This window comes from Ambystoma mexicanum, chromosome 1p (genome assembly GCF_040938575.1).
Source record: "Ambystoma mexicanum isolate Mex_15411 chromosome 1p, UKY_AmexF1_1, whole genome shotgun sequence".
Classification (NCBI taxonomy): domain Eukaryota; kingdom Metazoa; phylum Chordata; class Amphibia; order Caudata; family Ambystomatidae; genus Ambystoma; species Ambystoma mexicanum.
In genome coordinates, this window is record NC_090921.1 from 1,186,145,588 (window position 1) to 1,186,167,518 (window position 21,931).

The window sequence follows — 21,931 nt, forward strand, 5'->3', positions numbered from 1 at the left end:
TTCCTTAGGACGAGCAGATGTGGAAAATATATGCAGTTTCATTTTCAAGTCCCTTATGTGCTATCAGAGGCATTCAAACAATACATAACATGTTACGCTTCATATAACATAATGGGGTTTTTTGGTGGATTCTTTAGCACACCCCTATATTCTACCCTCAAAAATCAAATGCATTCAGGCTAACATGACATTTTCGGAATCGCACATGTAAATTGGATTCTTGTAGAATCTACTGTTTTTAGCATCTGCTGTTGGAATAAATGGTAAAAGTTAACGTTTACACCATTTGCACTATGAAGTGCAAAAAGAAGGTGCAATGGTAATTTTACATGTTTTTACATAATTTCTACACTCCAGTGTGTAAATTATGAACATTGCATGCAGAGGACATGTTCAAATGAAATAGCTCGAATATATGCAATTTACTCATTTGGATAACACTAGTGGAAACGCCTGTGTGCACAGGCTAATGTGTGTAAAGGAAAACATTTTCAGAGTATAAACATATGTGGTGTATTTTAACATAATTCTTGTTAATAGAAAAATAATTTGTAAAGTATCTTGCTCCTTTTATGTAAAACAGTACTAACCTCAACAAAATCTCACAGAATCAGTTGAAAGTTAAACATAGCACATATAGCAAATTGGTGTATCTGATCCTCATTATCTTGGATTCCACGTACGGGTTCTGGACTCAAATATGTAATGTTGAGGGATGTCAGAGTAACACAATTCATGTGCAGTATGATTTAAAGGAGACATATGATCATAAAATAAAGTAAATTGAAGTCAAATAATGTTTAAAATGCACATTAAGTATATTATTGTTATACTATTACACACCAAGAAATATTACAATGAATAACAACATAATACATAAGAACATTGAAAAGAAAAAAAGTAATATATTTTGTTAGAGAAATAGTGCTTAGTCAAATACATTTCTGTGTATATGTTTTTTAAATGTATATACTTTCTTAGCGTTAGCAACTTGAAGCATGCTGTTAAAGAGATATCCCTGTATTGGGCCTTTTCTGCAGCTAAGTGTATGTTATCATTGTTGAAATACACATTTTGTTTACCTGTAAAATGAACTTGAAGTCTTATTGTTGTATGTGTAAGGCAACAGCTCCCTCTAGCAGTGATAACTGCTAGGCATCTGGCCTTTTATATCATAGTTGAGTTTCATAGGATTTGGACAAAAATATTTCATCTCTGACCGCAAATGCTTCACTGCCACTCAGAAATACTACCTTCATCTGGCATTCACAGATTTAAGATATTTAAAACATTGATTACTGTAAGATGATCTTTTAGTTTACAAGAAAAGCAAAGCAACAATGTATTGGGCCACTGTATTTATAAAAAACAGAAAATAATCTCCATGTGTTTCTTTAATAGCTGTTGTGCCTGTAGATAATGAGGAGCGGGTCACAGTAATGCAAAACATTGTTGAGCCAGGATAAGAAACAGAAAGGGTCCAATTCACAGAGAATTATAAGAGGGGAAAAATCACAGGTGATGTGATTAGTTCAATTGCGTGATTCTGAGAAAACACAGATCACAGGCTCACAAAGCTTTCCTGCCCAGTTCTGAGGGGCTGTGTGCTAGCATAAATGGCTGTGTGCCAGCAAAAATGATGGCAGTTTCCCTTGCAATACATTCAGGGGCCATGTGAATCGAGAACAACCTTTTCTGCTACAAATTAAGTGAATGCACTAGTGCATTGCTCCATTTACATCAGAAATGTTGTTAATCAGACCCATATTGTACATGGAACACTAGAACTCAGAGACGGTAAATGTATTAGAGCAATGCCACAACACATGTATGAGTACATTCATAAGAGCACGGCCACAGCAAATGTATGAAAACAAATAAAACGTTGCCTTCTCTGTGTGCAAACGCTGTGGTGCTGAAAGGGTGAATAAAATCAATAATCATGGATACTAACAAGGAAATGCATTTTCTAATGTTGGCGCTATCGGAGTAGTTTGCAGCATGACTGCACCCCCTTCAACTCTGTCGGTCAGTAGCTACTCTGGAAGGATTGCGGACAGTGCACTGCTAGGGTCCTGCCAGAGCACCAGCTGCAAGTCCATCCTGGGTGTTCACTTGTGTGCATGTACATTCTCATACTGACATAATGAAACAGAGACCTCATTGGAACACATGTGCAAAGCGGATGACTGGGCAGTTTGAGCTGTGCAAAACACTATGCTGTGCATGCATAGCAAACCTGTTTGCATTTTCCGTTTGCACTGTATGCTTGCATGATATCAGGGCAGATATTAGTTTGTAGTCTGCACCTTACAGGGTGCCAGCTGCATGTCATATGCAAAGATTCTGATTGCATCTTAAGATTTTGTTTTAAATTGAAAAATTAAATTCTATATGAAATTGAAATATTTACGTATTGTAGTTTTGAGGAAACAATACGTGCATTTTAAATTAGAAATGTGGACGTTGTGAATCAAAACAAACGCACTGCACGATCCCACCATTCATTATTCCATGACAAAGTGTGTGCCTGCCTAACAACTGTAAAGGAAAGGGGGAAATGCGATCTAACGGAGAGCTGAACAAGGATTTGTATTTTCTGAAGTCAAAGAGCTCTATACTAAACAGTGTGACTTTTTGTTTTTGTCTGCAGGCGGGATTTTTCATTGAGGGAACCCACAGGGATCAGAAGACGTTCTTTAACAATAAATTCATCACAGATAATTGTATATCAGCAGTTTAAAATGAGGTCTATCCAAACTAATTTAGAAATATCTTAAATTTTATAATCTATACAATGAATGGTGAAAGAAGCTGAGTTAATTGGTGTTAATTCAATTAATAATGTGTTAGATAACTGACAAATGCTGAAAATATTAAAAAAATTGTATCTACGCCATGATACCTCTGGATTTAGGTGTATAATAAATGCAATAAATAAATAAAAATGATATGTCTGTGTAGACATTGTTGTTTTTGTGTTGTGAAATAGCACTCCTATGACATTCCTAGCATTTGCATCTGGCACATTATTACAATGCAGCATGAATAACTACGATGGTTGAATTATGGCCTCTATTTGAGTGTCTTTTCCTTTTTTGGCAATGAGAATAAATTACGGTTTTATTTGATTGACTTTCTTCAGTGATGGCCAGGAGGTAGACAAAATAAACAGCCATTGCAGCAGCCAAGGCCTTCCTTCATCTCTTGCATGAAGAAGCATTCCATTAACTTTTCTAAGGTACATCCCTTTATCAACTGTAGAAAGAAATACGCCCGCATGCTGTGAACGCTGAGTCAGTCAAATGCAAATATGTTACTGTGAGATCATTCAGACAGCAATGCTTGCAGACACGTTTCTATTGATTACCTAAAGAAAAACGTGCAACTATTTTAAGCAAGCAATAGGTCTATAAAATGAGAGGATGATGTGTTTGCTCAATAGACTTAAGCATCAAGTGATTTGTATAGGAGGGAAGGTCAGTATTAAAAGAAGCATGTGCCACCCCCTTCTTCAGCCAATTTCCCCACGTGCTTACATATTTCATGTACATTTATGCATGTTCACTCATTCGATTAATTTCATATATTTTTAAGAATGAAGAAGCCTGTTATGATCCAGAGCAAGAGGAAACAACCCAGGTACAAAAAGGATGATCACATTAATTCGGCCCCAACTATCATAGTTAAAATCAATCCATAGATTACTTCACTTTAATTTTTTAAAATTAAATATAGTTCTTACCAATGCAGCAAATCTATAATAATGAAAACAATCATGCCCCAGAACTAATGATAGTAACTCCAATGGCCACCCATTCAAAGGGCCTTTTTTCCTCTCTCATCATCTTAGATACTTTTTCTGCCATTCTCTACTTTAGAAAACACAGACCGTTTGCTTTCACAGCTGTTAATGATTCATTTACATGAAACCTGCTTGCTAAAACAATCCAATCAAAAACTTGATCAATGACTGGTGAACACTGTGCATACTATAGGTTTCAGTTATACCTCCATCTGGAAATAGGACAATTTAAGCAACCATTAACATCATTGTTTTTGGCGCATTTGGTGGTGCTAACTAGGGACCATGAAATGGCAAAAGCGCTGTTAGTTACTTTTTGTGGCCCGCTGATATTTAAACAAATGAGAATGTGTTTAACAATAAGGCTGCCGTTCATGAGATCTGTTGGATACCATGTGTGCTTTCACGCTTTCTCATGCTGCGGAGTGATCCAGCCTTTTCTGGCTGTTGAGCCCATGCATGTGCTCACTCACTGCTGAGCTGATTTCCTTTGCAGACCCATGTCTCGCTCACCCGTCGCTATCAAGCATTGCTCGCTCCAAACCTTGTTGCCATGTCCCTCACCCTGCTCTTCCTAACATTGCCACCATGTCCCCACCCACCCTCTCATTGAACAGAATATCCCGGGAGAAACAATGGATTTCCAGAGGCAGTCGGACGGCCCAATGTCAATTTTCAATTTTTATACCCGAGCCACAGGTGGAGATGTCATGCATTGCGATACAAACAGTTTTAACCCAAACCAGTATCTTATCCCTGCTTTCAAAAGAAAACTATTCTCAGCTGCATCCGTTTTGGTTATCGGATAAATGGGGATTTTCTAGGAGTGCATCTCCCGCTTCACAACACTTTGACCAATTTACACAAACTGGATAGTTGATATATAAATGCAACTATGAGGATTGTCAGTGTGTCATAAATACTTCCATGTGCTAAAATCAACTAAAAGGGGTAAATATAGATTGACCTGCACTTTAAAAATATCTCATTTTCCCCAACCATCATAAATCAACAAGCAGAAAGGTATGCATTTCCAACCAGGGCCCCACACACCACCAATATTTCACTATTTTCCAGGCTCGAGGGTTTGGCAGGATGTCTTCATATGTACAACACACATGCACAATTTGTCGGGTCTCTGGGCATATATTGTTGACTGAGGCATCATAAACATATGTGTCCTTTAACATCGCAGTGCTGGCCTATATTGTGGACATGGGCGTTGTGAAAATGCACTTATAAAATGTTGCTAACCTGGTATCTATCTATTGTTTTTTTAATACCTCTCTTCTGTTCATGCTGCCATTCCTCCCCCAACGTCCTGCCATTCCATCCCATCCCCCTTGCACCGTCATTTCTTATCCTTCACCTTTCACTGCCTTTCCTTCCCCTCCTCTTGACATTGTCAATTCTAACTTTACATGTTTTACAATGCCCCTGTGTAGTCTTGCTTGCTTATTGTATTTTTGTTATTCTCCCTAAAGCCGTCCTTGATACTCGCCTCATGCAGTCATTACTCATAACCCCCTTCATAATACCCTCCTTCCTAATATAAAATGCAATAAACCACAAACGCCAAAACTACTGGCTTTGCTAATGCTTGTTTAAAAATGGCAACCGGCTCACCTGCATGATAGTGCCCTTGGGTGGTAGCTGTGCGTGGTATAAATCAACATAACATAACATAGCATAACATCTGCCAATATTCAAAAGATACTAACAAATGTAGCACTTGAACAAAACCATTATTACCATCATTGATATTAAACTATATGGAGCTCGTGTTGGACTTGGCATAGACTAAAAATCATACACTAAATGTATCCATAAACCTTTTACGCATGATGTTTGTTCCATGGCATATTTTCATTGACTGTTGCGGCAGAGAGGGGGCATGGAACGGAATAACTATTTCCAACCTCGCCACCCCCAAGCCATACAAATACTCAAGCATTCATGCAAGCATGACATTGTCATGCTGACGTGAATACATGCTGTGGATTGCTACAAAAACTGCCTTCCTTTTACAGCAGCAAAAAGCAGGCGTGTCCCATAGGAATCCATTGTAAGCGCTGCCTACCATGCATACATGGAAAGTGGAATGCACTCTATTTGCACTGCAAAGTGCAAAAGCAAAGGCAGAAAAGCAATTGGGCCTGCATTCACACCTTTGTTTTGCACTTTGCAGTGCAAAATGACAAGTGCATGGAGGCATCCTGTTCGTACCCAAGTGTAACGTAGGGTGTTCCCTCTGCACTTTACAGAGTCTTAGAAAATGCAACCCTATTTATTCTTTTAGGGGGCATTAAGATGAACATGGCCCTGAATGGAATACCAAACATTTTACAATATAAAACATCAAGGGCAATAACAGATACAATCCTCAGAAATGCAGGGAGTTAACTACACTCGTTACATTAGACAACGCACAACAAATACAGGTGATTATATATAGAGAAGGGGTACATTTGCCATTCTTTTCAGAAAATGATGACCTAACCAAACAGTATCAATCGATGCTCAACCAGTCTGCAACCACGAAATGCTTCTCCATATACTTACCAGCTGCATAGTTTTCAGCGGCACAAATGCCACAATGCACTATAACGTAAAAGCTGCAAGAAGGAAAGAACTAGAGTACATGATACCTCATGCACACCACCAAGACTCCATAATCAGGTTGGCCCTTATCACCTGCACTTCTTGAAGGAACTGAAAACCCTGCACTTCAAGGGATGCTCTGCTATTCATTAACCACTTGGTAGCACATTTCTCCCCTCTTGGGTGCACCCCAACTCTCTGTCTTTCTCTCTATGTATTCTCGCACATCTTTGTGCAGTGCTCGCTAGCTTGCGAGCTATGCGTGTGCTCTAGAAAAGTCTTCCATGCATACACGAAAACATAAATACGTAAACAGGTGAGAGAGTGAAACCCCTGAGAAATTAAGGTAGGAGAGACCGAATCAACACAGAGGCGATAACCAAAGAGACAGACATCTGATGTACAAAGATGATATTATGATCTAAAATAAATACATCCTAGTCACACAAGTGAGAGCGATAACGATGTCAGAGCTTGATGTGAGAATGACAGACATCTAGACACAGACTTGCCATTAAGTCGTAAAGGATAGTGACAAGCCCCATGGATATGTGGCTGAGAGATATAATCCCGTGTGTCACAGATGCAAAATGTAGAGTTCAGATACAAACAGGTGAGATACCTCATAGAGACAGAGGGACGAGTAATAGAAAGATAGAGAGAAAGAGGGTAATTAGGCCCAATGTGCTGAGATAGAGACAAACAAAGGTGTGAGAGAGTCCCCTGAGTCACAGAACTGAAAGAGCGAGATAACACAGAGACAAATATGTATGTGGGTGTGAGAGAGAGAATGAAAGAAAAAGAGAGAATGAGGAAGATAATAATTAAAGAGACAAAGAGGAGTGTGGAAGAGTGTGAGATATTGAGGTTCTATATAAAAGAGATACAGAGAGAGAGAGAGAGGAGAACAGGGGGAGCCAGAGCAACAGAGAGAGAGAGAGACTCCCCCCAGATATGTATTTATATACACGGAGGAGCAATGCTCTTTTGCTCACAAAAGATCATACAATAGATAAGAATTCAGATTTGATGAGGAGCAATGAGCTTCTTACAATGGGATGATTTTGGGGGACATTGTGATCAGGTTGTGGAGGAGTATAAATGGAACAGTCAGTGGGGACAAATCACAGGTGGACATACATGGATTAGGGTCAACCAACATTAGGCATTTTTATGTTGCAGTAAGTGAAATAACTGACCATCACAGTACCTTTCATCTGATGTTGATGCATTAAACGCAATTAGAGATTTTATTGAGCTGTGTATGAGAATGTGGAATAGGGCAGTAAAGATACTTCTAGCAACGTTGATAACTGTGGGGCAATTAAGCCCTTTGAGCCGCATCCAAATTAGTGACACTCTGAGTATGTGCATTAGGCAAAAAAATACCAACATGGATTGGAGTACATTAGGTCCATTCTAAGAAATCTGCGCAACTGAAGGAAATTAATCTGGACAGTTACACCATTTAGACATAAAGAGGAAGTATACCGCACAATTGCCAATAAACCCTGGGAAGTTTGCAGTACAGTTGCCACAAGGTGTGACCATTGTAATGCCAGGGAAAGTAACAAATAAGGTACCCACCTACAATCTACATAAGGACAACTGTATAGCAAAACAAAAATAGCGCAGTATAAATGAGTAAAAAACACTTTGTTCGAGGAGGTGTCTGAGCTACAAGCAAATAGTGAGGAAAGTGTGGCCATGCCTCGACTCCAAAAAAAGCGAGGGAGAAAATGACCTCCTTTTACCAACCTGAGGTCCCAAGCATTGAGGGGCACAAGGAAAGAACAGTCAAAGCCATGATCCACCACGAACCAACCCCTCAGCCTCTCTCAGATTGTGGCACTATTGACAACAATTCTCTTTTGAATTTGTGCTACCCTTTAAAAGTGGCCCGCACTCAACTAAGAGTAACTTCAGAACAAACTATGATTGGGCCTGCTCAGTTATACAAGGGAAATGAGACGGACCCCCAGCGAGTGAGACACCTATGCAAGCCCATTCCGAAAGACTATCTGTCTCCCATGATTTGCTCCAAGAGACTAAGTCGATTGGTGGGGACGAAACATCAAACACGAGGGAAGAATTAGATGGTGTTGATGAAAATAACAGCACACATCTAAACCCGCCCAATGAAGTACTGCAATTTGCAGCGAACATACTGCTAAAACTGTGTGGTACTATTCACGAAGACCTGAAGAAAACAAAGTCACCAATTGAGAGTAATCACGTCCTTGGTGAAGGGAAAGGAACACAATACAAAATTAAGAGAAACTGAACTGCCCTCTGACATAAATCTTAGGAGAAGCGGTACAGACATGCCTGGACCTATGACGGAAGAATTACACCCAACATCCTTGGCCGAAGACACAAGTATTTGTTTGTCTAGAAGGGTTAGGCAGAAGGCCAAGCCACAAAAACTGCACAACTCAAAATCCACAAAGGAACAATGTCTGCCAGTGGTTCTGCCCTCTCTATCCGATCCGTTGGATTCTACTGTGACGTCTACATGCAATCAAAAACAAGAAAGAACAAAAAGAAGGCAGTTCAACATAAGAATAAACCAACAAAACCTCCAGGAAATCTCACTAGTTGGCTCATCAGAGGTGAGGTGACTACGAATGTCTTGAGCTTTAAAGATGCAATGGAGGATTCAAAAGAGATGGTTGAGATCCATGACCGGGATGCACAAACTCAGGTTCAGTCCAATAATGGAGCAACTACTGCCTTAAAGGCATGGTCTAGTAAAAATGTTTATTGTCCCTACGGGTCGGCCATGTTTTTTTAAGCCTAAGTGGCTCGATTTTAGAAAACTTTCCTATGCACCTTACCCGAGTTTTCGTCCATTAAACGCACGCGAAAACAAGCACCACGGAGCCGCCATTTTCTGATAATCCTATCTTTTCCCCCATCGCCCTGGCTGACCTGCTTTTGCGGCACTAAATCAATTCCCCCGCCCCTGAGCCTGACATTATCAAAACATTCATATTCCCCGCCTCTCTCCCTGACGTTACTGTGCTGCGTAGGCAAACGCGCCCAGTCGTCTTCTGCGCGACTCCACACAGAACCCGGAAACCAACACAGATCAACTCACAACACAGCACGCCACAATTCGGAATATGAAACTGTACTTTACAATGAAACAGCAACACGGTACATTTGGTAAAGTACATTTATTTGACATTAAATGTTTAGAGAATATTCAGCAATTGCCATATGAACTCCGAAAGCCATTTATTTTCTTTTATCTGTATCCGCAATAACTGTTCCGTTTCATCTTGAGTCACGCGCTGTTCCTTTATGGTACACAGGGTGTTCATTTTCGTAAAAAGAATCACTTTGGAAGCACGGTGAACCGCAAGGCTGTTCCATCAACTAGGCACTAGTCCAGGCTAAAGGTTGATATGTTGCTTCTAGCCACTAGTACAGCGTAAGGGCATGTGGGCCCTTAGCTAACGTCCCATAATATGGTGATCGTGCTCCAGTTGTTGACACGAAGCTGCAGGTGTCTGCTGAAGAATCCATCCGCCGGTGTCTCAAACAGATGGCAGTGGCAGAATGGGATCAAATACCTGTTATGAAAACAAAAAAAATATAATTATTCACGCTAGCCGAACTTCATTAATATTACTCATTTTATTTATTACGGCCGATCAGAAACTATTTGCTTGCAAGGATAGTTCAATGGAGTATGTTCGTCTCTAAAATCAATGCGAAAAGTAACGAGATAAATCGGGGCCAACACACAATGATAAACGACAGTTAGTCTACATGCGTGAGGAATTATATGATATATGATATGGCATTTGTAACGCGCCTATACTCAAGTGTTTCTAGGCGTGACGAGGCAGGTGGGGAACAAGGGCAGACAGAGAACGATCCTACTAGGCCAGGTGTCTTACTGATCGCGCATGGGGAAGGGCTGTACATGGTTAGTTGAATACAAATTAAATAATAGGGCCAGCTGGTGGCAAGTGCAAGGTAAATGCCGGGATAAGGGGCTGAATGATACAGAGACAGTCCCGTAGTGCAGGTAGGCAGTGCAGGGAAAAGTGGCTGGGCCAAGGACCGAGATCGGTGAGACTAGTGGACCTGCATGCCCATGTGCCCACTACGAACACGTTTTACTTGCTTTTCCTAGCTCTTCATTCATTCATTTATTCATGCATCCATTCATTAAATCTTCATTCCGGTGTAAAAGCGTGTAAAGATTTACTTACATTATATTTGAAATTTCCATTGTGTCTCTTCGTAATGCAGTCTGTAAAACGGACCGTGCTCTTGACAACGATTTTTCGTATACTGAACTAAAATGAAACTCGGTCTAGTTTCTGAATTTTCTGCCTTATTGTCTCTTACGTTATTGAGCACTCCCTTCAAATGTAGTTCTTTCGGCATGGTCCCTGTCTCAAGGTCAAAAAACAATAGACCCTTATACTTCCAGTGCGACTTGTGGGCCTCATCTGGGCGCTGTCCTTCGCATTCTTTATTTGCAACATCACGTAGTATAGGCATCTGTGAGAACTTGAAGTTTAGAATCCATCTATGTAGTGCGCCTCAATGTGCAAATGCGAACTGGCTTCTCTCCCAAATGCCACGGCCCGCTTGGCTGGCGCGTTCTAAGTGCCCCAATTTTGTCCCCGTTGTCTGCGAGCTTTGCAGCCCAAATTGAGACATTTAATTTTTTGCGGAAGGTCAGGGAAAGTATAAAGTACCACAGGCGTTGAGTTAAAAGTGAGATTTATTGTTTGTTTGTTTGTTTTATTATTTGCAATACGTAAGCCTCCCCTCCGTTAACAGTGTGCAGCATTTACATTTACATGAGATGAGACATGAGAAAAATATATACATACACATATGTGAGGTGAATAGAGAGAATTACACCCAGCTTGTTCGCCACCCATGATGGTGAAGGTAGGGGTTAGGTTTACAGGTGCACTGTACAATAACATTTATTTACAAAAAGACAATCGTATTGCAATTATTTAAACCGGGATTTGTACTTCACAATCAGCTGTGCTTCGGGTAGGCATGGCACAGTCGCAATGTTTGGTGGCAATGGATCACTGCTCTGCACAGAAACGTCCAAAATTCCATATCTGTGCTTCTCTAACACAGCAACAATAAGGCCTTTCACAAAGTCAAACTGCATTTCATCATAGACTGGTTTGATCACCCATTGCTTACTTCGTTTTGAAAACACCTTAGTGTAGCGAGGCATCCTTACTTTACCCCTAGTTCTAGATTGTTCACGTCTGACATTGCTGTTATGGGCCAAGACCGCTAGTAGAGTGCGATGTTTCATGCCCCGAAAGCTAAAATGCAAGCGCTTTGGCCTGTACTTTAGGCACATATTGTGGAACACGTCCAAATCTCATGTGTGACAGAATTCTGTCAGTCCTCTCAAATCTCTTGATAGAGTTTTGTCGAAAACAATCTTCTCAATGGCTTTGTGTGTCGGTGAAGATGGAATCAACCACTTCTTCTTCCGTGCCTCCTCTGGGGACAAAGGGCCATGTTCACATTGGTGGAAATGTTCATTTGCTGTCCAGCGGTGAACGTTGGTACAGTGGTGCATCAGTGACCGACATTTTTCAAGTAGTATTTCCACTGACCCCTCACAAGTTTTTGAGCTCCACCAAAGATGGTTGGTGATAGAATGTGACCACTGCAAAATACTTTCAAAACCTTTTTTTTCCCTACAGCCGAGATTTTCTTATTGATTGATTTAGCAAGATGCCATACGTCAAATTGATGTTTAATATGTGGGAACTGCTCTCTCATTGTCTTGGCAATTGAAACGTCTATCCGTGGCTATGAGGTCGATGTGCATTCCCCTTGATTGTAGATATTCCACTGATTTTATAAATCCTAGTTTCTCCGTGGCCACTGACGATGTACCTGCACGACCACCGAACTCACAATTTTCTTATTATCCATGTCCTGAAAGTAGTAGGTGCAGTACTTGGCAGAAAATCCAGGGCTGTTGCACTGTCCATCGCCGGCTAGTCTGAATCGTTTGCCTTTGAATGTACTTGCTAGAGACAATTGTTTAATTTTCCAAGCATCACTAATGGCCGGAAACAGATAATCACGTTGGTATATGTAGTACAGCGCTTTAGAAATGAAATGGAGTCCCACAAACTGAAAGAAAGCCTCTAACTTTCTAAAACTGGAGCCACTAAAAAGTGATGCAGCTGCACACAGTAGATTGCCTGCTGGCAGTTTCCCCAGCATCGGTTGTGCAGACCATGAGAACCTATGATTTAATCTACAGGCGGCATTTATTTTGACGTTACTGCCTTTTATTTGTCAAGTCACATTAATCAATGGCTTCCCACATACTTTCCCTCTAATGGAATGCACACATTTCAGCATATTTATAATTTCCATCAAACAACTGTCGAATACAATGTATTTGCTCTCTTTCATTAGACTGTCATCCTGCGTCAACGTTGTTTCGGCCTGTGACGTTGTGGAGATTTCAACACATTGGAAAGTAATATCGTTGATATCAAGTTCTGATGCGTCTATGGATGCTGCGGCTGGTTCATTCTCTGTCATTTCAACATCTATTACTTCAACATTGATGGGAGAACACAAAAATGTCGACAGGTTTTTTGGTGGCAAATTTTTGGCGGGTGTAGATTGTGTAAATTGATCTGCAACTACTTCAGAGCTATCTTCAATACATTCAATAACATCTTCTTGTGGTGGTGCGGTCGCACTGTAGCTATGGTCCAATGCAACTTTGCTGTAGTCTCCAAACACAGTTAATTCATGTTCTGGCCATTGGACATGAGCATCTTGAGCCTGAACACGCCTCGCCTCAATTAATAGTTCCTCCATAGTGTACACGGTCTGGCAAGCCACATCTCTCATTCGCTTCACTGTCTGTGTGTGTATAGTTCTGACACCCAAGGGTAACTGGAGGAGAGATTGGAAAAGGGATGTTCAGTTTAAACACAAGATGGAGTGTAGTAGAATTGACTGGAAAATAACATAAAATAGTCCCCAGCACAAACATTTTTTTAAAGTTATGAACTGTTTGTAACTAACCTTTTTTTGTTTTTTTCTCTGCAACTTTTTTGACTCGACCTTCAACATCTGCACGCTGTAGCTCCGATTCGTTTCCGCATGTCCTCCCTTCCTCTTGCGCTGCAACGACTATATTTTCTGTATCCGCATAGACAGCACGGAATGAGGCTCCATCGTCTCCCTGAAACATAGTACTTTCTTTACTATTTATCAAAATATTGTTAGCATAAAACACAGGTGAGGACGAACACACAGGTACATCTCAATAGCCAAACACGATTTAAACATTGTGTGCAACAATCAAACGACAAGTATTCTACCAGTGATGATCTATTTCGATGGAACTGTCAGTATCCATACCTCTGGCTCTGCATGGACTGCCATGAATGGTGGTATTGGAGAGAAGTCATCCGCATCTCCCTGAAACACAGTACTTGCATTAGTATGCTTTTCAATATTGGAAACACAACACACACTTGGGGTCGACGGCACAGGTACATATAAAGAGATAACCACAAATGATGCATTGTCCAAAAGAATCAAGGAAAATCCAAATATGATCACATTTCATCGACTTATTTCAACGATTCCTTTACATCTGCATCATCTAAATGAGATGTGATTGTGGTGGAAGCTCCGTCTCTCCCTGAAACACAGTACTTGGATTAGTATGCTTTTCAATATTGGAAACATAACACACACTTGGGGTCGAACGCACACGTACATATAAAGAGATAACCGCAAATGATGCATTGTCCAAAAGAATCAAGGAAAATCTAAATATGATCTTATTTCATCAACTTATTTCTCCCATTTATTTACATCTGCATCATCTAAATTGGATGTTGTGATTGTAGTGGAAGCTTCGTCGTCTCCCTGAAACACAGCACTTGCGTTAATAGGGAAGAAAGTATAGCAAATGGAATCACGTTATATGATCACGCCTGATGGAGCTGTCATTATCCATACCTCGTGCTGCTGAAGAATAACTATGGATGTTGTAAATGTAGTGCGCACTTCCGAAAGCTGTTGCGCCGATTCGTATACGCATGGTCCCGCTTCCACTTCCCCTGGAATTACTTGAATGTCAGGCTCTGCATCAAGTCCAGGGGTTGACGCTCCATCAACTGCCTGAAACATAGTACTTGCATTAGTGAGGATTACAATAGTGAAAACATAACACACACCTGGGGTCGACAGCACAGGTACATATCAACGGCCAACCACAAATTAAACATTGTGTAGAACAATCAAACGACAAGAATTCCAGCTCTGATGATGACGCTCGATGGAGCTGTCAGTATCCATACCTCCTGCTGGTGAAGAACATCTAGAAATGTTGTAGATGTGGCGGATGCTTCAGCATCTTCCTGAAAGACAGTACTTGCATTAGTATGGATAACACTAATTATAACTGAAAACAAACACCAGTGGACGATAACTAAGGTGTATATCAATTGGAAAGCACTAACCAAACATTCGGTAAAATGATTACACGATAAAATAAAAATATTACTTGACATGCATAAAACAGGTCTGTAGCGGATTAGCCTAGTAAGATTACCTGATACGCGCTAGAAGTGGTTGATAACTGCGACCACGTCAAGGATATAGAATGTTCTTGCTTCAGATTCAAGGGATAGTCAAGAAGTTGTAAAGGTAAATTAATGATTGATAATGAAATGCCAATATTAAAAATAGCCATGTAAGGCGACAGAATACTTGTAAAATGCTCAATACAGCACAGTTCCCTGTTCCCATATATATCCATTGCGTTTGTGGGTTATGAAATCGAAAAAGAATATATTGGTAAATGTAATTATTCAAAAAACTATACACTCATATCAATATCGAAATTATTACAAGGGATAGAACACCTACAATATCAATTAATCCGTTCAGATACCTACACACTACCGCAAGGCCTAAAGCTAAATCCGGACACTTGACTCACCGGTGGCGGAATGTGGACGAATAGAGTGGGAATAGCGTTTTCGAGCAATTTCCGTGTCGTTCGCCGTTTATTCTTCTTTGTTACCCAAGATGTTGTGTACATGTCCAAGGAAAAGTGCCGGCTGCAGATGCGGTATCGATCATCCCTCTTATCCTGTAAGACTTGTTGGACTCTACTTTCCAGCTCATCCAGTGGATATCCGCAATGTCTGACCCATTCTCTTATTCGATCAACAGTTTTCGGGAATACATGCATTGTAGTGCCTTCAGATTTAGCATGGGTCTTCGAAGGGCAACCGCTAATCGAACAGGCAGGCATTGTTGATAAATCTGAAAAGTAAATATCGACATTATTATACAATCTTCAAGAATAAAGATTTGAAACAAAAGTAAATGAATCATACAATGATCAATGCAAGGTTTGTTTTGGTCGCAGGAACTATACCAGTTCATTATGTGCGGCTTAGTATTTGCATAAGTTGCAGAAATGTATAAATGATGTGACTAAAAACTGAACATGTGACTCATCCCTTGGATGTTCTGTATTGCACGAGAAGGAAACATGCTTACATTATAGACTGTACCACCGAAGGGTGCAATTCGATGACAATAGACACAGATGAAGTTAAATAGATCTATTGATAGCATAGCAATGGAAACTCAAGTCAATAGCAATGAGACCAATGAACCTAGCACTATTGTGTACTTAACTCGCAAATAGATAGAAATTGGCCACAGGTAGCACACTGATGGGTTTGCTCTAAGCGGTCACAGAAGTTCACGGATAGCACGACGACGAACAGATTAGCGTAGATCTCAGTGGTTGCCAGGTAACACGTTCAGGAGTTGACTTGCAAAGCACAAAGATGTTCTCATGAGACATATCAAGTGGTTTATAAAGTATTAGAAATAGGGGTGTGTTTGTGAATGAATGATGTATGTATGTCGTGGTCTTAGGGGGGCGGCCTGCTTCAAGGGGAGGCCTGCCTGGAGACACGGGGTCTGAGGAGGCCATGTGACCGATGGCCCCTTGGCGTGGGATACCTTTTGAAGTGTACATGTATGTAGTTTGGCACCATGGCTTTTCGCGCCCCTGACAGCGCGCATCCACTGGCACGAACCGCCTTTGATAGAGGGTGGGTGAGATGGATGGGCCTGGGGCATGCAGATAAGGCACAGGAAGACTGCTGAATGGAGACACACTTATGTGGATTGCAGGGGGGCGGCCTGCTTCAAGGGGAGGCCTGGCTGGAGACACGGTGTCTGAGGAGGCCATGTGACCGATGGCCCCTTGGCGTGGGATACCTTTTGAAGTGTACATGTACTTTGGCACCTTGGCCTTTTGCGCCCCTGACAGCCCCCATGCCAGCGCGCATCCACTGGCGCGAACCGCCTTTGATAGAGGGGGGTGGGATGGATGGGCCTGGGGCGTGCAGATAAGGCACAGGAAGACTGCTGAATGGAGACACACTTATGTGGATTCCAGGGGGGCGGCCTGCTTCAAGGGGAGGCCTGGCTGGAGACACGGGGTCTGAGGAGGCCATGTGACTGATGGCCCCTTGGCGTGGGACACCTTTTGAAGTGCACATGTAGTTTGGCACCTTGGCCTTTCGCGCCCCTGACAGCCCCCCATGCCAGTGCGCATCCACCGGCGCGAACCACCTTTGATAGAGGGGGGTGGGATGGATGGGCCTGGGGCGTGCAGATGAGGCACAGGAAGACTGCTGAATGGAGACACACTTATGTGGATTGCAGGGGGGTGGCCTGCATCAAGGGGAGGCCTGGCTGGAGACACGGGGTCCGAGGAGGCCATGTGGCGGATGGCCCCTTGGCGTGGGATACCTTTTGAAGTGTACATGCAGTTTGGCACCTTGGCCTTTCGCGCCCCTGACAGCCCCCCATGCCAGCGCGCATCCACTGACGCGATCCGCCTTTGATAGAGGGGGGTGGGATGGATGGGCCTGGGGCGTGCAGATAAGGCACAGGAAGACTGCTTAATGGAGACACACTTATGTGGATTGCAGGGTGGCGGCGTGCTTCAAGGGGAGGCCTGGCTGGAGACACGGGGTCTGAGGAGGCCATGTGACCGATGGCCCCTTGGTGTGGGACACCTTTTGAAGTGCACATGTAGTTTGGCACCTTGGCCTTTCGCGCCCCTGACAGCCCCCCATGCAAGCGCGCATCCACCGGCGCAAACCGCCTTTGATACAGGGGGGTGGGATGGATGGGCCTGGGGCGTGCAGATAAGGCACAGGAAGACTGCTGAATGGAGACACACTTATGTGGATTGCAGGGGGGCGGCCTGCTTCAAGGGGAGGCCTGGCTGGAGACACGGGGTCTGAGGAGGCCATGTGACCGATGGCCCCTTGGCATGGGACACCTTTTGAAGTGTACATGTAGTTTGGCACTTTGGCCTTTCGCCCCCCTGACAGCCCCCCATGCCAGCGCGCACCCACCGGCGCGAACTGCCTTTGATACAGGGGAGTGGGATGGATGGGCCTGGGGTGTGCAGATAAGGCACAGGAAGACTGCTGAATGGAGACACACTTATGTGGATTGCAGGGGGGCAGCCTGCATCAAGGGGAGGCCTGGCAAGAGACACGGGGTCTGAGGAGGCCATGTGACCGATGGCCCCTTGGCGTGGGATACCTTTTGAAGTGTACATGTAGTTTGGCACCTTGGCCTTTCGCGCCCCTGACAGCGCGCATCCACTGGCGCGAACCGCCTTTGATAGAGGGTGGGTGGGATGGATGGGCCTGGGGCGTGCAGATAAGGCACAGGAAGACTGCTGAATGGAGACACACTTATGTGGATTGCAGGGGGGCAGCCTGCTTCAAGGGGAGGCCTGGCTGGAGACACGGGGTCTGAGGAGGCCATGTGACCGATGGCCCCTTGGCGTGGGATACCTTTTGAAGTGTACATGCAGTTTTGCACCTTGGCCTTTCGCGCCCCTGACTGCCCCCCATGCCAGCTTGCATCCACTGGCACGAACCGCCTTTGATAGAGGGGGGTGGGATGGATGGGCCTGGGGCATGCAGACAAGGCACAGGAAGGCTGCTGAATGGAGACACACTTATGTGGATTGCAGGGGGGGCGGCCTGCTTCAAGGGGAGGCCTGGCTGGAGACACGGGTTCTGAGGAGGCCATGTGACCGATGGCCCCTTGACGTGGGACACCTTTTGAAGTGCACATGCAGTTTGGCACCTTGGCCTTTCGCGCCCCTGACAGCCGCCCATGCCAGCGCGCATCCACCGGCGCGAAACCGCCTTTGATACAGGGGAGTGGGATGGATGGGCCTGGGGCATGCAGATAAGGCACAGGAAGACTGCTGAATGGAGACACACTTATGTGGATTGCAGGGGGGGGCGGCCTGCTTCAAGGGGAGGCCTGGCTGGAGACACGAGGTCTGAGGAGGCCATGTGACTGATGGCCCCTTGGCGTGGGACACCTTTTGAAGTGTACATGTAGTTTGGCACCTTGGCCTTTCGCGCCCTGACAGCCCAGCATGCCAGCGCGCATCCACCGGCGCGAACCGCCTTTATATCGATATATAGTATATCGTCTTTAAATCAATGATAGTATATCGTTGCTTATCAATAACAAATGCCACATACCGGAGATTCTTGTCTTGTGAGCACAGACCCACACTTCAACCGGTGTATTATAGTGGTCAAGACCCAAGGCCTGTATAATCCAATGGTAATTGTTAGTATAGACATATGTGTGACTTTTATAGAGACATAACCCACTGAAAGACTTTGAACAAGTGTTATTTAGTGCATGCATTATCGAGAATATGTTATGTTAGCTTAGATAGATAGTGACCACCCTGCATCACAGCGACCAGACCTTCACCCATTCGGAAGAACAGATGTCTGACGTCCATCCTTGAATGGAGACACACTTGATTCATTTAAAAAATCGAAACAACCGTTGATAAAATATATGTGGTGTTTTATTTTGTATCTTATTTTCATGACACAAAAATACAAGACTTTAAACATTGTACAGGTCAGGTTGCAGCACAGCGAGAGAAAATCCCCTGTACTGACCGCTGTCACCCGGGAACGTTTCTCTAATGGCACGAACGGCACAGGCGGGTATCACTCTTCGAACGCGGTTTCCAAGCCTCCCGTGGAGCCACCATGTAAAGGAACGATAGGCCACCAGCCTGTACCACCTGTGAAAAGGAATGAAACAAACGGTTTTTAAATGACCAAGATAAGTTTAATAAACGTTTGTTGTCAATGTCAATTCTTGTAACTAATGGCATTCTGCACGGACAAATGCTATCTAGACAATGCACACTATTGAACAACTTACATGCGTTACAATGATATGTAGATGTAATTTTGGATATAGTAGAAGAACATGAAATAGGAGTGGCATGACAAGCAGAGTATACTCACTCGTTACTCGGATTAGGAGGACGAACAGTTGCGCGAAGTTCGTGCATAAGCACCATCATAATTCTCAACACGGCCCGTGTGAGGCAGGCTGCCCTGAAGTCTGGCAGCTCGGTGATGCATTGCGGTCGTGGCTCGCCTTCCGAAATGTAGGCCAGGCATCCCGAGTTTCCTCGGCAGCAGCAGTTCTCCTCCTCGGTCGGCATTAGCTCGCACCGATTGCATGTGCACCAGGTGGAGACGCCGTCCATTCAACTAGGCCCAGGCTCTTCATCTGTTGATTCGTCCTGCCAACTGCCGTCCGAATCCCCATAGTTTTCGCGTGCTTCCCTTTCCAGTAGTTCCTCCTCGGTATACTCGGGCTCGTACATGTAGGGCATTATTGTAGCCATTGTGTGTTAAACAAACTAAAATAATTTATAGCGGTGGTACTGGTATCTGTTCACACGGGCTACAAGCGGCGAAGGTAGCTGACCAGAGCACTGAAACGAGTCACAGAATACTCTAAGTAACACAGAGAGAGGAATGGAATCGAAAATCTGCTGCTGTGTGTTGTGAAACGGTCTGTTTATACTTATTGAGGAAAGAGGCGTCCTGCCATTTCCATGGCGACACGTCATTAGCTGAAGCGCAGCGAATGTTGACACGAGATGTGCTTTGGCGTTGGGAAATGGGCGGTACGAGTCTGCTGATGACAGGCTCAGGGGTGGGGGAATTGATTTAGTGCCGAAAAAGCAGGTCAGCCAGGGCGATCGGGGAAAAGATAGGATTATCAGAAAATGGCGGCTCCCTGGTGCTTGTTTTCGCGTGCGTTTAATGGACGAAAACTCGGGTAAGGTCCATAGGAAAGTTTTCTAAAATCTAGCCACTTAGGCTTAAAAAAACATGGCCGACCCGTAGGGACAATAAAAATGTTTACTAGACCATGCCTTTAAGTGCACCAATTGCTGTGGTTAAAGAGAAATCCAGGAAGACTGCACATTTGAATATAGCAACAAACCAATTAGACCTAAAGATATTCACTATTGGCCTTGAACGAACATGAAATGCAAAACCGAGACTCAACCTCCTGGGGCTGTTCACACTAGCATACACAATACCAAACTTGAGGGTACTACATTCAGGAGACTTCAACTCTGTAGAACCCCTTGATGTAAAAAAAGGCAACATGGCTAGAGTGCATTGCGCGGTATCAGAAACCACTCAAATGATTTGCCAATATAAGAATACCTTTAAGAGCCTGGGCTATATGTTAGACAGTGAGAATCATGTGGCTATTACAGGGACAACATGCTGTGCCAAGTGTAAAAAATGCAGACAGTCACAGATAAAGGAAATGCTGTGGCCCAATTATGAATGAGGATGAAAATGTGAAAGGCTGGATATGGCTGAGGGGCATGCTAAACAAGAAAGGATGTGCAATGCAATTAATGTGTAAAATAGCATGCTGGAATACTCATGGTAATGCCCCGTTGTTGGAATAAAATCAGGTCACTAAGTATACTAAAAAAGTTTGACAGAGTGATGCTACAAGAGACCTGGCTAGTGCCCCCTATTAATATTGAAGGGTATTTTATCTACAAGATATTGGCACAGCATGGCCCAAGAGGTAGACCATCAGGGGGCCTGATGATTGGGCAGAAGTATGCATGGAATTCTTCTGAGAGAATTACTTGAGACCCGAAAGGTAACGTGTTGGCCGTAGAGTTGGAATATCATGAGAATGACGAATTGAAGAAGCTTCTTTTGTTAGTTGTCATGTACAGCCTGATCAACAATGCTTGGATGAGATCTTTGAGTATATTGACACTGTTTTAACACTATGGATGATGTCCACGCTATTTAGAACGATCATTCTCGATGGAGACTTGAATGCATACTGCAAAGACAACTTTTCCACTCCCTTTATACAAAAATATGAATGCAGAAAGCGTACTGAAACAACAGATATCGAATAACTAGAGCAATAGATTGCTAACATATATGAGAGAATGGGATTTGGCCCTACTCCATGGTCGAATCAGAGGTGATGTACCAGGCAAATATACCTGGCATTATGGTAAATTCTGTACTACCTTATATTACATTTTTGCTACTCACCACGCTCAAGAGAGAGACATTG

At 43.3% G+C, this 21,931-nt stretch overlaps 1 protein-coding gene across 1 annotated transcript in view; it reads left to right on the top strand.

Moving 5' to 3' along the window:
- Positions 1-2,927, top strand: part of LOC138533319 (IgGFc-binding protein-like) — a 198,558-nt gene extending 195,631 nt beyond the window's left edge. Inside the window, exon 10 of the mRNA XM_069641139.1 lies at positions 2,654-2,927. The gene's annotated coding sequence lies outside the window, so the exon portion shown is untranslated. The remainder of the gene's footprint in view (positions 1-2,653) is intronic.
- Positions 2,928-21,931: the final 19,004 nt, after the last annotated feature.